General features: G+C 37.3%; 1 pseudogene; it reads left to right on the forward strand.

Annotated features, from left to right (window-relative positions):
• The first annotated feature begins 20 nt into the window (after positions 1-20).
• On the forward strand, positions 21-15,155 carry LOC129420959 (Fc receptor-like protein 5; annotated as a pseudogene).
• Positions 15,156-15,640: the final 485 nt, after the last annotated feature.

Below are 15,640 nucleotides of genomic sequence, written 5' to 3' on the forward strand. Positions count from 1 at the left end.
CCTGCACGCTGCCAGTCCCGATGTCTCTTGGGGATCACCGCGAGAGATTGCTTGCTCCTGCGGGATGGGGATCAGCCCAGGCGGTCCACTCTACGTTAGAGTCGTTGACTCTGGTTCCTCAGAGGTCCACCACTGTGCTCGACCTGGGGCCGGGAACGGACACCACACCCGATCATTTTCCTGGGGCGGTCGCCACTGTGAGGGAACCCGTTTCCCGAGATGGCAGGACGCGACTTCCGGGGACATCGGATCCCCGGCGATTTCCAGAAGGGGGTAATTCATCTGCCTCGGTCCTCAAGAGGGTCGCTCCGGTTCTCCCGGCTCACCGCCCTGTTGGCTTTGTCCCGGCGGCTGCCGGCTTCGTCAGGGTCTCCAAGCCCTCTATCCCTCACCTGGATCCACCCTACCAGACTTTGTTTGTTTTTGTTTCTTTTAGTGAGTGTCTCGTAGCCACTCCTCGAGGGAGGGGTAATGTCACGGCTAGTCCGTGTCATGTTTTGTGTTTGTCTCCGATTACGTCACCTGGACAATTCACAGACTGATTCCGCATCACACCTGTTCCTTGTTAAGTCTCTGTGTATTTATACTGCTGTCTGTGTCACACTAGTCACCGGATGATTGTCTTCACTACCCTGTCTGTTCCCAGAGTTATGATTTGGATGTTCCTGTGTTTGCTTACCTGTTCGTCATGTTACTCATTGTGTTTTGGTTTCCAATTTTAATATTAAATGTTATTTACTTTTTGAACTCTGCTTTTGCGTCCTCACTCCTCTACCGTGTCATGACAGGGTGGAGGATTACGGGCAATGCACAAAGCTACAACCACAACCTGCAAATCTACAATCGCCACGGTGCTACACACAGCAGTGTTTCCCAAAGTTATAAAAATGCATACCCTGGCAGGCTGTGAATTTTTTTATAACTTTGGGAAACACTGCTTTGTGGTGTTAGGGTTTGGGAAATTTCACTGAATTTTTCAAATCCCAATGTTGACAGGTATGTTAATGCCCTCAATTGTAAGTAAGTAACAAACATAAAACATAGACGGGAATGGTGGTTTTAAATAGAAAAATGCAGAGGACATGTCCCCACATCCCCCAAGTATACTGTGCCTTTAGTAAGGCACATTTCTCCCAGTTGATGGGTATTCATAAGTTGCAGTTTGTGTGTTTACTACTCACTGGGATGGGTAAAATGCAGAGGTCACATTTTGAAGAATGGGCTACTATACTTGACAATCACATTCACTTCACAAAGATCTTTTTGGGAAAAACTTTCACAACTCTCAACGATTTTATATCGACAGATGTAAAACCAACTCTGACTGTGCAGCCACAGACGCCTGTGTTCATTGGAGACACAGTTACTATGACCTGTGAGGTTCATCAGTCCACGGGATGGGAGTTTATCTTTATCAGACCATCAAACACTCAATCCACTGAAACTACAGGAACCAAAACAATCAGATCTGTGCAAGTCGCTGATGGAGGAGAGTACTGGTGCAGAGCCAGAAAAAGAGAAAACCCTCAGGTTTATACACAACACAGTGAACCAATAACAGTGACAGTAAAGGGTGAGTAATTTTACTCATATAATACACTTTGTTTAAAAACACATGAAAATGATTTAATAGAACAGTGAACGAGTGGCAGTTACGGAGGATAAAACATTTAGTGCTTTGGTTTAAATGCGGCAAATTATCTAAGACTGAATATGTATTCAATTCATTGTCCTGAATAATGTTCCATGTTTTAAATAGTAAATACTTTTAAAGAAAGCTAAAAAATGTCTGCAGTATTTTGATAATAAATAGATTTTAATGTATGTACATTTAAATGAATAAAGATCAAATAAAACTTTTTAACCAAATAGTTCCTTTATTTTAAAGTCAGCCACCATTGAATTTTGTTATTTAAATCCACACACACATCAGTCATATGAGTTTTAAAGATTCGTCTGTGAAATAAAAATACACTGTTGATGATTTATAACCTACAGCAACAAGATCATGTTGATAAACTTATACAACTTCTATACTGCAGATATAACACCAACTCTGACTGTGCTGCCACAGACACCTGTGTTCATTGGAGACACAGTTACTCTGATCTGTGAGATTCATCAGTCCACTGGATGGGAGTTTACCTTTATCACACCATCAAACACTGAATCCACTGAAACTACAGGAACTAAAATAATCAGATCTGTGCAAGTCTCTGATGGAGGAGAGTACAAGTGCAGAGCTGGAAGAGGAAACCCTCAGGTTTACACACAATACAGTAAACCAATAACAGTGACAGTAAAGGGTAAGTAATTTTACTCATATAATACACTTCTTATAGAACTTATTATTATTATTTCCTAAAACACTGAATGTGTGGCAATAACAGTTATAAACAATAAATCACATCTATGTTTTGGGATTAAGTAAGTGTTTATACAATATTAAACATGGTTTACAATGTGAAATTTTTGTCAATGTACAGAAAAGACCAACACCTCAAGTGTCTGTTTGGCCTGCTGATCATGTATTCAGAGGAGAAACTGTCAATCTCACATGTGTCATCAATGGAGGAGGAGTCAGCAGCTGGCAGTACAGATGGTATAAAGATTCAATCATCCAGCAAAATAAACTTCAGTATTACACAATCAGATCTGTTACTGAGTCTGACGCAGGTAAATACACCTGTAGAGGAAATGAGACCAGAGGATCACAATACTCACACATCAGTAATGCAGTTACACTGACAGTAGGTGAGTCTGTTTATCCGTTTTCATTATCATCCACAATATACTGTACAGCAGTGGGGAACCTTCAGGGCCTTCTACGCCTTCAGAGAAGGCCTAAAAAAGAAATAATATTTTTTTATATTAATAATACAAATAAATAATAAAGTATTCAATAAAAATATATTTTAATTTTTTAATTTCTATTTAATTTAATTTAATACAATACATGTAATATATTTTCTCTCTTCTATGTTCTAACGTTAAGCTTACTATCAGGTTCATGTCATGAATGAAAACATCTTATACAATCAAAATCGTCTGTCTCTATTAAGGCCAATATGTGTTTTGTTGTGGAGAGTGACGGGCAAATCGACCAATCACGCTTTGATTTCAAGTGGGCGAGTGAAAAACAAAACATTGTAAGCCTTCATGAAGTCCTAATCATGCAACAAACTGGATGCGAGCTGCCGTAAAACACCTAAGAAGAAGAAGTCCTAATCATAGACCGTTAATATTAATACAGTCTAATGGAATCTCTGCAGTGAGAGTGGTTGAGGTAAATGGCGGAAACGTGATTGATGTTGTGGCTAGCTTGAGGGCTGAGGTAAAAACGAAATTACTTAAGCGGGTACTCGTGAAGAGGAGACGCTGCACATATCAGACGTGAACAGTGGCGGCTCCAGAGATATTCTGATGCAGGTGCTATGGGGATGCTCAACACTTAAGAGAAGGTGCTTTGAATTTTGGGGGCGTTTCATTATGGAGGTCGCATTGGACCACCCTTGGTATAGTATATAATATATACAACGGGAATGGTGTTATTGCCCATTGGTTCTAACGTGTTAGGAACTCAGAAAGTTTATTAAAACTGTTTCCCAGCATCAAATTGTCTGGTTGTTGCGTTTGGTTAAACTAATATACTAATATACGTATAAATGTATCTGGTCACTTTATATTTGGCCATATATTTATATTTACACACTTTATATTTATATTTGGCCATCTGCTAACGTCTTCTATTCACTCCACTTCAAGTCAACTTTTTAAAATAACTTTCTCTGTCTGTGTTGCTTCACTGCTGATTCTCGCCATACTTTTGTTGCCAAAATGCGCGTGCATACGTTGACACGTCGTAATTGTGTACAAACAGTAAATCGGGCTTAAAAGGGTCTATAGGCGTACACGCCCGCATTAAAAACAACACAAGCAGAAACTGTGCACGCTTCTGCCCAAAATGCTCAGATCACGAAATCACACACCCAGTTACCAACACTAGTCTAATGATGAATCAGCAGTATTCCTATTGTTGGAGCATTATAGATGAAACTAAGATTTCTGCTGCTTCAACCACCAAATTAATTCAATTTGTAATAGCCAACAGAGGGGAAAATCAAGCACTTACCATAGACGTCTTCACAACAAAACAATACGTCTGTTGTTGTGATTGAGTTCGAAGGCATTAATGATGTTGTCGCAATCAAGGGTCCTACTTTGCTAAATTTCCAAACTTGCTATCAAAAACAAACTGCCGTGCGTTAAGGTCAAAAGTTTACCGGCTGCTGCACCCATTGGCCAAAGAAGATCACCTGTTTGTGCCTCATGTTATTTTAGACTAAAATATATATATTTTTAAATTATTATTTAATTCCTTTTTAACAACATGAAAAGACTATTCAAACATGACATTAAATTATAAATATAAAAAATTACAGACATTTCTTGGGGGTGCTGGGTGGGTGCTATGGATATTATAGGGGGAGCTACAGCACCACCTAGCTCCTCCCTGACGCCGCCACTGGACGTGAACACGATAAGAATAATGGGTTTAATTATACTTTCACTTCCTGACAGTTTCACTTGTTAGCATTTGCACTTCATTGCATATTTTGAAGGCCCAGCTATAGTACTCACGGTTCGCCACTGCTGTAGTCATATTCAACTTATCATGACAAACTTTGCGCTATTAATCAGAAGCAGAAATACTTATAACAATTCCAGGGGAAATTACTTTCGGTACAACTTCAGACATACATTACATAGATATATATTTACATACAACATATAATATTATAACAACATATAATATTAAATAAACTTCAAAATTTCTCCCGACGAACATATTTTACTTTCATTTTTAAGTTAGGATTACACGTCGATTAACAGTGGTAAAATATTCTCACAATTACATACCTTATATATAATTTTTTTTACTAAATAGTACTATTGCTGGCTTTTTTAACTTATAAATAATTCATACATTGAACAAAAATAATAATGGGTTTAGTTCTGATATTTTATACTTTTATAAAGAAATACATGCTGTAATTACATTTTTAGAATATAGTAGGCTTTATATAAGGTTTGTACTCTAAAAATACTTTATTTGTTACAAACAAGAGATAAAGAATTTACAAACGTTCTCATTTCACCATATCCACAGGTACAGAGTCATTATATACAATAAATTTGTGGGGAAGCATTTAAAAACATTTAAAAATAGATGCATTTGTTTAAAAGCAAAGCATTTATTTACTTCTAACGTCTCATAATTGGTCATCATTTATGTCTAAGAGACTCAATAATAATCTTTTACATTTTAATCCTTTAAAAAGGCGTGTTTGTGCTGCTTCGCATCCATGTATGTGATAACAAACCCGCGTTGTCATCCCGTTAATATGCGCATATTATCAACGCGCTCTTTACTCTAGCAAAAGACACTCGCGTCGCGCATTACGCCGGTTGTATAATAAAGTCCAAAGTCTCTCATGAGGGGACGAATGTCCAGGGAGTTCAGAATTTCTGTGTGGGCAATTGGGCATGCATCAACCAAAGGTGTGTGAGTCTTTTCTGGGTCCTGGTGAGTGCGTACCCATGTCTTCAAAAGATGCAAAGCGAAGAAGTGCGCTCGGAAGAGGCCACTGAGATGGGTAGGCACATGAAATTAAAATCCAAAATACACGTAATAACCTACGTGTGTCAAAAATAATTTCCTAAAATATTCATAAGTAATATATAGACGGGGTTGACGGTTTACAAACATTACAGGGTGCGCGAGCATCCAGGAGGCAGAAAGCCCGATTGGTGAGCTGATCCGCTATTGCAACAACCTTAATTATTGAAGCGTTCTTTATTGTTTGTATATAAATAACACTTGATTTTAGTTGGAACTGTTTTTCTGTCTTTATTTTTGCAGTGTTACTGTGATACATGTATGAATTATAATGTTGGGCTAACGTAATAGTCGCATTTACTGGTAACATCAGGCACCCAGTACTGACTCTGTTGGTACTATTATCCACGCAACAACTCCTTTGCATTTTGACTTACAGACACAGCTAGCCTACAACACAATGCACGTCTCTTCTTTCTGCCTCTCGCAACCAGTTAATGACGTCGCCGAGCAACCCATCTATAAATTGTGCAAACATTTTTACTTAAAAAAATCTCCCTCTCGCCAACATGGGGTGCTGCAGCACCCGCAGCACCCCCACTTCCCGCGGCCATGTTTATGCAGGCATCTTTTTTGAATGATTTTCTATGGGCAGTGAGCGTATGTGCGCTGTTTATGCTGCTCTTACATTTCCAAGCGTTTAAAACGTGTTTGGTGTGATTGGCCCCTTGTGTACTGATAACTTTCCAATACAAATAGAAACATCAGTATAGAGAGACTGAAGTGTGAGATAAAGGATCAGTACAGTAACTGCAGATATCTATGGTATAAAGACACAACTGATGTGTTACACTGTAAACAGAGACTCTGTGTTTTATTCTTCTACAGGATCAAAACCAAAATCTAAACTAAGATCAGAGACTGAAGGATCTGTACTGACAGGTAACACAGTGACTCTGACATGTCACATTGATCAGTCTACTGGATGGAAGTTTTACTGGTACAAACACACACAAAACACTGAGAAGATGACAACAGAAACAAACTCTTACACTGTCAACAGAGTTAAAGTTTCAGATGGAGGTCAGTACTGGTGTAGAGCTGGAAGAGGACAACCAGACTATTACACAGACTACAGTGATGTATTGTGGATAAATGTTACAGGTGAGAGACAACATGAATTTTAAAGTATTAGTCCTTTTAAAAAAAAATCCAGATAATTTACTCACCACCAAGTCATCCAAAATGTTGATGTCTTTCTATGTTCAGTCGAGGAGAAATTATGTTATTTGAGGAAAACATTCCAGTTTTTTTTTTTTTCATTTTAATAGACTTTAATGGACTCAACACTTAACAGTTTTAATGCAGTTTAAAATTGCAGTTTCAAATGATTCTAAACGATCTGAATCGAGGCATAAGCGTCTTATCTAGCGAAATGATTGTCATTTCTGGCAAGAAAAATTAAAAAATATGCACTTTTAAACCACAACTTCTCATTTTCCTATGGTCGTGTGACGCGCCAGCGCGACCTCACGTAATACATCATCACGTCAAGAGGTCACAGATGACCTATCATCAGAGCCGGATTAACCCAAAGGCAAACTAGGCACGTGCCTAGGGCCCGATTGGCGGGATGGGGCCCAGACAGAGGGGGAATTTTTTTTTTTTTACAAATGTCCCATCTACAATTTCGCAGCTGTCGGGTGGGATCCCCGTATGTCCAAAACCATTGTTTTTCAGGAAATTTTTTTGAAGTTTTTTTAAGTTATTAAACATTATTTCATTAAAGACGAGCTTTATGACTCGGGAGCAGAGAGATACGAACTTATGCTCTCATTGATAAAAATGGTACGGACACAGACGTCGCCGCTGCCAGCAGTGTTCAACAAATACTGCGGTCACATTGAGCCTTAAAGACGATGCTTCAATAGTTAACCAAAGCTGACTGTAGTATACATCTTACTAAACTCGATTTTAAAGGTTTACGATCTTTAAGTGATGCAATACAAAACACGATGAGCGGACTGCTGTCTAATAAGTGGAAATGAATCTGCTCGCAAACTTACCTTCGTGGCTCACGGGCTTCCTTCTGCACAGAAGCATTACAGCTATCGAGTTTTAATAAATGTACTCAAAACCTAACTATTTTCACTTGTTAGTGCCTAACAAACAGAAGTATTATATTAATTAAACAGCCATTTTATCTCCAATAAATAAAACATTTACTTGTGTTTAACATTCACAAAATAATTTAATGGTGGTATGCAAAACATTCAATTTAATTCAAACTTGAATTCAATAAAAACATTGCTGCTTGTGTTTTACACGCACAAAATAATTTAATGGTGGTATCCAAAACATTCAATTTATTATTATTAAAAAGTATTATATTAGATACATTTTAAAACTTCAATCCATGTATGATAAGCCTATGATACGTAAATATTTAAAATACATCAATAACTGATATCATAGGTTAACACAGATAAAATCATAGTTAAGTCTTTCTTTATTAAGCCCATTACTAAGTGTATTTGTGTTTGTGAGTTTATGACTGTTGTTGTCTGAGGTGGTGACTCGGATGGGGACGCCAGTCATCAGAATGGTTGATTTTCAAGTTCATAGTTCTAATCTGTACCTGACAGAGTTCCTTTAAGGACACAGACATGCTTGCTGCAAAAAATAAATAAATAAAGGACAAACGATCATTTCCCTACGTTATATAAGGCATGTTTACGTAGAATAACTAGGCAAAAAAAAAAACAGTTAGCTTGCATAATGATTCATGACTGTAATGGCAGAACTAGCGGGGTCAAGATTTTTTTTTCTTTAAGCCCCACAAAAATCACGTTAGATACCAAACATGATAACAAAACCAATGGATAGTGGCTAACTAAGTCAACTGCAAGCAATCTGTGTTTTAAATTCACTTCACAAACGTGAATTGCGTAAAGAAAAATCTAGCAGCCTCAGAAACGATACATTAGACTTTAGCACTACCATTACTTTGAGATAAAACTGTTATACATAATATAAAAACTGTTATTATATAATTCATATAACTGAAACATAAATAACCAGTGTTTTGAGGACATTTACCTCAGTGGACGTGTTGCTCGACGAGGATTTGGTTGCGATTCTCAATCTTGAAGAGAAATATGCAGCGAAGCTCTCCTGCGGATTACTGACACCTATTGGTTATTTACTGGTACTACTGCCTTAACAATGACACTCCCAATGGATAAGGTGAGGATAATTTAATAGCATTTAATAGAGCCGTGTAATGACGTATAAATAATAAATTTAGCAAAAAATTGTCTGATAGACTGGTTAATATACAACACATGACTTAATTTGGTATACAAACAACCAATTTGTAACCAAAGACTAGGCTGTGTAAAATGTGAATTAACTTTTATTAGTAACTTCGGTAAGTTTCAGATTTCAATTCATAAATAACCTCGATGGGGGGGGGGGGCCCAAAAAATGCAGCCTGCCTAGTGTAGTCCATTTATTTAATCCGGCTCTGCCTATCATGCGAAACAATGGCCCAGTGTTTACAAGTCTGGAGAAAGAGGACCGTTCCGAATGATACTAATTCATGTCTTTGTGTCAGTATATTGTTTAAAATGGCATTTATGAGGCAAGAGACAACGTTACGGTCTACAGCCGTGTGAGTCCGCCAAATGTATGGAGGGAATTTGGTGCCAGAATTATACAAACAAATCCAGCATTTGCAAACAAACTCAAACGGCTTTGCAAAGGGAATACTCGACTCGCAAACAAACAGAAAATGCTTTGCAAAAAATAAAGGCAATTTGAGAGAAAATGCAGAGGTGTTACAAATATGTACTGTGTTTTGTAAATGTGACCATGATTTTTTCACAAATGTGACCATAATTATCTCACAAATGTGACCATGCAATCCAAAACAGGAGATGGCGCTGTTTCAACCTTTTCAGGCATTTTCAACCAGTCTCCCTGAAAGGCCCTGAATTTTAACTTGAATATCACTCCTGACAGTGGCAGCATCTGAATAAAGACATTTCATTTGTCGGGCTTCATTCTGTTAATCTCATTGAATTTATTGAAAGTGTTAATAATAATAAATGTTTGTTAATAGTAAACAAATTCATGCCTTTAGCCTGGAGAAGAAGAAGGAGTTGGTGAAAAGTTAACTTGTCGCGGGTGAATTCACTGTCGCTATTACAGGAGGGCTAGCCACTGGCTGGGTACATGTTTGGGTTTTTTTTATTTATTATTGTGTGATTTGTATTTAAGCCATATTTATATAGCCTATTTATATATTTAATTAAAGTGTATTGTTTCAGTTGTTTGTATTGTTAAAAGGCGTGAACATTAAAGGTTGATTTGAATTCCCACCTGCTGGTCATGATAATACGTGTATGAGAAGAAAAAAGGGGGGGGGGGGGGTCCGCAGCGTCGGGCTGTGGGTCGGGTTCAGGAAGATAATTCATGTTGATGATGTGTCGGGTTACATCGGGTCCGGGTTTAAAAGCCACAGGCCGGGTCTGTAGATCATTCTTGTGAATGATTGTGTTTGCATACTGTATGGACACTGAGAGATGGCATACTACAGTCCTGTTGGTGCTGGTTTATATTCCCCTGCCGGGTTGAAGTTGTTTAGTTTCAATTTGTTGCCTGTGGCTGTGTAAGCTGTAAATTGAATTTACACTACAGAGGTTTACGCAATAAATATGGCTGGTTTGGATTAAACATGGACTCCTCACTCATTTCTACAGGGTCGGGTCGAGTTGTAATTTTCAGGCCTGTTGAAAATTCTAATACTGCATTTCTTGTTTAAGCTTTTCTAGTCTTGTGTCAGGATCATGACAGTCCCACGTGTTTTGTGTGAAAGCACATGGCCATTGTTGACAGCCTTACTCTTATTAAACTGAATAATTTGCCAGTAGATTTTGCATTTATGGAGGAAAGAAATTCACGTTTAAAACCAACATGAGGGCACTTCATGTCTAATTTTTACAATTCAGTGAAATAATTTTGCTTATTCTCTGAAGGTCTGTTATTGTTTGTATAAATCAGATCAAGTGTTGAAATATGAAAAGTTGTGTACATGTGTTTTGTTGAATTTTCCTTACATGGTGATATAATAAATTAATTATGAAAAATGCATTATGTTTTATACAGACAGTCCTAAACCTGTAGTGAGTGTTGATCCTGACAAACAGCTGTTCAGAGGAGAAACTGTTACTCTGAGATGTGACATACAGGATACAAGAGACACTGAGTGGACATACAGCTGGACTGTAGAGAAGAGAAATATCAGAAATATAATCACACAATGCAACACACAAGAGTGTAAAATTAACAACATTCAACACACTGACAGTAATAAATACACCTGTAGAGGAAACATACGTGGACAAAACACTGAGATGAGTGATGCTGTTACACTGACTGTATCATCAGGTGAGTTTATATGTTTGTTCATCATTATTAGTGTGAAGAGATGAAGTGTAACATGTTATTCATGAGAGATCTATCACTTTCAGATAAACCACAGACAGTTTTAAGTGTTTCTCCACAGCAGTGGTTGACTGAAGGAGATTCAGTGACTCTGATGTGTGAGGTTATAAATTCATCTACAGGCTGGACATTCAGCTGGTTCACTATACAGAGTCTTTACTCAGGTAATACCTCATTCATATCATAACATCTACATCACCTGATATTATTCAGAACATTTTAAGGGTAAAATACGATTTTGACTTTACTCAGTGAATAAAGATGATTATCAGCTCATAAACAGCAGTGGAGGATCTAAAGGCATCTACACAGTGAGTTCAGTGACTGTGAAGCACACAGGAGTTTATATGTGCAGAGCAGAGAGAGGAGATCCAGTCTATCACACAGAGTACAGTAACACACAAACACTGTGGATCACTGGTGAGTTCATCACACACAACTAAACAACAACAATCTCTTACATTCTATGTCTTATATCATTCATTTATTCATTTATCTCTTATAAAGATGATTTTCTGTCATTATCTTCTCAGGTGTTTCTCATTCAGTCTCTCTGATCCGATCATCAGCTCCAACAGATCTCAACACTTCTCATCTGAATCTCTCTCTCTGAGCTGTGAGGATCACAGTAACTCTACTGGATGGACAGTGAGAAGATACACACACAAACTGAAACCTTGTTCATCATCAGACATGATATCTACAGGGACAACATCTACATGTACAATCAGATCTCTCAAATCATATGATACTGGAGTGTATTGGTGTCAGTCTGAATCTGGAGAGAAACTTCATCCTGTTAATATCTCTGTACACAGTGAGTTTGTATTTATTTATTTTAGAGGCAGAAAATATTTACCATCAGTGAAATGAAACAGATTTCATTAATTTCAATAATCAGTGGATATTAAATAAGTATAGATTGTAGCATTTTCATTTCATATAAATGCAGATATTTGCTTCTGCAAAACTACACAATGAAAGTGTTGTGGGTGGTTGTTGTGCTATATACGGTTTCCCCAAGGGTTTTTTAGACCAGCACTACAGTACAGTGTATATGATTACAATAGTTTTCTTACTGGTTGCTGAGGTGTTGTTAGAGTCTTATATATTATAATTTTAATTATATTCTGGACTCTCGATAAAGATGCTCTTTCATTTTAAGTCTATGGAATTTTACTTGTTTATCATCTGCCAGATGTAACAAGCTGATAGAAAATGGGGAAAATCAATCTGATATATTTTTATAATTTATAATCATCAGTTATTTCTTCCATTGTGTAGATGTTAATGTGATTCTGGACAGTCCTGTTCATCCTGTGACTGAAGGAGATACTCTGACTCTACGCTGTTTATGTCGAGATAAAAACCCCTCTAACATGAGAGCTGCATTTTATAAAGATGGATCAGTGGTGCAGAATCAGACTACAGGAGACATGATGATCATCCCTACAGTCTCAAAGTCACATGAGGGTTTCTACTACTGTAAACACCCAGAGAGAGGAGAGTCTCCAAAGAGCTGGATCTTAGTCAGAGGTGATCTGTCTCCTCTATAAGCACCGTTGAGATACTTTTACACATTTTAGTTATTTAAGGATGTATCTCTGCTTTTCCAGCCGCAGGATCTTTATCTCGTGGTCTTAATCTTGGTCTGTGTCTTGGACTGAGCTCTGGTGTCGTGTTTTTGATCTTTTTCTTGGTCTTGCTGTGGTGCTACAAAAAACAAAAATTCTCTCAGTGTCTCTCAGCTGTCAGTCAACAGCAGAACATCAGTCAGACATCAGATCAAACACAGACTGAAGATGGTTACACTCCACTGCAGTCTGGTCAGTTTACAATACATTCATACAGTATGATTAGTGCCAGAAATCTGCTTTTATAAGAGCTGATGCATCCCAACATAAACACAGAACACCCTAGTAACTGCATAGCAACAGGCTAAAAAAACATTCATAGCAACCACCCAGAACAGCATAGCATGGTACTGGAGTGTTTGGCATGGGAAAGACCACATGCATTTATATGCTTAGACAACATGTGAAGAGCTCAGATGCAAAACTCTTTAGGTGCATCTGACATATTTTCTTGTAATGAGCATTTTTTTTATCAGACTCTTATTGGATTCTGTCAACAAACCGGTATTTTTGAACGACCCGAGCCTGGGATTAAGTGCATTTGAAGCAAAAATATTTAATGAATGTATGATACATGCCAAGAGCATCCGTTTAATATCATTATCTCATTTTTGACAGAAGTGGCATTTAGCGGCTTTTGCATCTGAGCTCTTCATGTAAAACAATATTTCGATGAAGGTTTTACAAGATAAAAGATCATGGTCTTTATTCATTATTTTCTTCATTACAGGAGATGCTCATATTTATAACTCTATAACTAATAAAGACACAAGGGCAGGTAATGTATTGATGTCATTAATGTCGTTAATCTAATAAAAGTAAAATGAGTTTTAATGGTCAAAACATTATCACTTCTCAGAGACTAAGGCCCGCCACAGTGATGCCGTGTATTCACAGGTTAACGTCAAGAAAAAGAAACTCAAGAGCAAAGGTAGTAATAATAATAATAATTTGTTACATTTACCTTTAGCTCTTTTTCGAAGAATATCCTGGGATTTTTAACGACCACAGAGAGTCAAGACCTCGGTTTAACGTCTCATCCGAAGGACGGTGCTTTTTTGACAGTATAGTGTCCCCATCACCATACTGGGGTGTTAGGACCCACACAGACCACAGGGTGAGCACCCCCTGCTGGTCTCACTAACACCTCTACCAGCAGCAATCTGGTTTTCTCAGGTGGTCTCCGATCCAAGTACTGACCAGGCTCAGCCCTGCTTAACTTCAGTGTGCAAGCTGTCTTGGGCTACAGGGTGATATGGCTGCTTGTAGAAACAAGAAGAAGAGTAAACTAAAGACTAAGAAGAGAAAACTCTTAATCATTTCTTTATTCTTCCTTGTAGACAATGAAAGTGAAGCAGCTGATCTCACCTATGCTGATATTGAACTGAGACCTAAGAAAGAAATGAAGAAAAGGAAAGAGAAGGAAGGTAAAAGAAAACATCATGATCAACAGAGATATCCAAACATTTAAAATAACACAAATAACTTATGGTAATATCATGCTTCAATAACATGCTGAATCAAAGATGTGGCTTTCTGCTGCTTTTATTGAACATGTCTATAAACAGTTAATACGTAATGTGTTTAATATCTTTATATATATTATAATTTTATATTTATATTCTTGTTTAACTGTCATCTTTTTTCAGAAGTTAAACTGTCAGAAGAGATTTGTGAATGTTGGGTTGTTGATAATGAAGTTTCCCAATTCTTTTCATTTTTAGGGAATAACAGTGAAGGTGGTGACATTGTGTACTCTAAACTGAAGAAAGGAGGAGATCAAGGTGAGATAAACTAAAATATTAAACAAATATGAAAACAGCACCAAACACACTACTTTGTATCTGTGTTCAGAATCCATTTTAGTATTTTGCATGATTTTTTTTCAGGAGTTGCTTCTGGATCTGTTGATGTGACTTATGCTGAGATTAACTAAAAGACCAGAGGAGGAAAAAACACCAATATAGTAACTAATGCTTAATATTATCAATATAAACTTTCATGTGCATTTGAGTAAATGCTTGCTTATGTTTGATTCTCTATTAGCATTAAAGAGTTTTCCTATGACGAACTCAAATGCAGAAGGTGCTAAGCACCACCAAAAGCCAAATTATTAAACGAATGCTCTCTACACGTATTATATGTTTATTAAAAACTTTTGCTTCAAATCTGTTTAATCCTGGCCTCGGGCCATTTTGAAATAGCAGTTTGTTGGGAGAATACAATGAGTCTGATAAAATTGCTCATTTACAAGAAAACATGTCAGCACACCTAAAGGGTTTTGCATTTAATCTCTTTACATTGTTTCATGTGATTATGATAACTGTGTAAATGTTTTATATTGCTGCACTGCTGTACTGCAATAAAATGTCTGTAAATGCAACTTTTTTCTTTAAAGAGATACAATAAACTGATGATGAAAAATAATATAATGATCAAAATCCTTAATTATATTAAGGTACTTTTTCAGGAATATTGTAGACAGAGAGAGACCATGAGTGAGTCTGAGGGTTACAAGTAGAGGTAATGTATTGGTGGGGAATAATAATGAATCGTCACCCGGTGACGGTGTTATTAAATAATGGTTATGTGGCTGTGCTATTCAGACAAAATCCTGTTAATTATTATTATTATTATAAGTTGATAATAAGAAACACTTTGTGTAAATATATAGCAATAATTTTATTTTCTTTATGTTCAAATTGTTCCAGAACCACACATGTAATTTCAACAAAGACTTAGTTCTGACCGACTGCTGCGGGGCCCATGCTGGCATTTAGCTGGCACAGTAAGCTAGGGCCAGCTTACACCAAACCTAAACAGGCCCAGTGTGGGCTTGCCCAGATAAAGCCCAAAGCTTTGGGCTCAGCTCTGGCTT

Source organism: Misgurnus anguillicaudatus, chromosome 19, assembly GCF_027580225.2.
Source record: "Misgurnus anguillicaudatus chromosome 19, ASM2758022v2, whole genome shotgun sequence".
Taxonomy (NCBI): domain Eukaryota; kingdom Metazoa; phylum Chordata; class Actinopteri; order Cypriniformes; family Cobitidae; genus Misgurnus; species Misgurnus anguillicaudatus.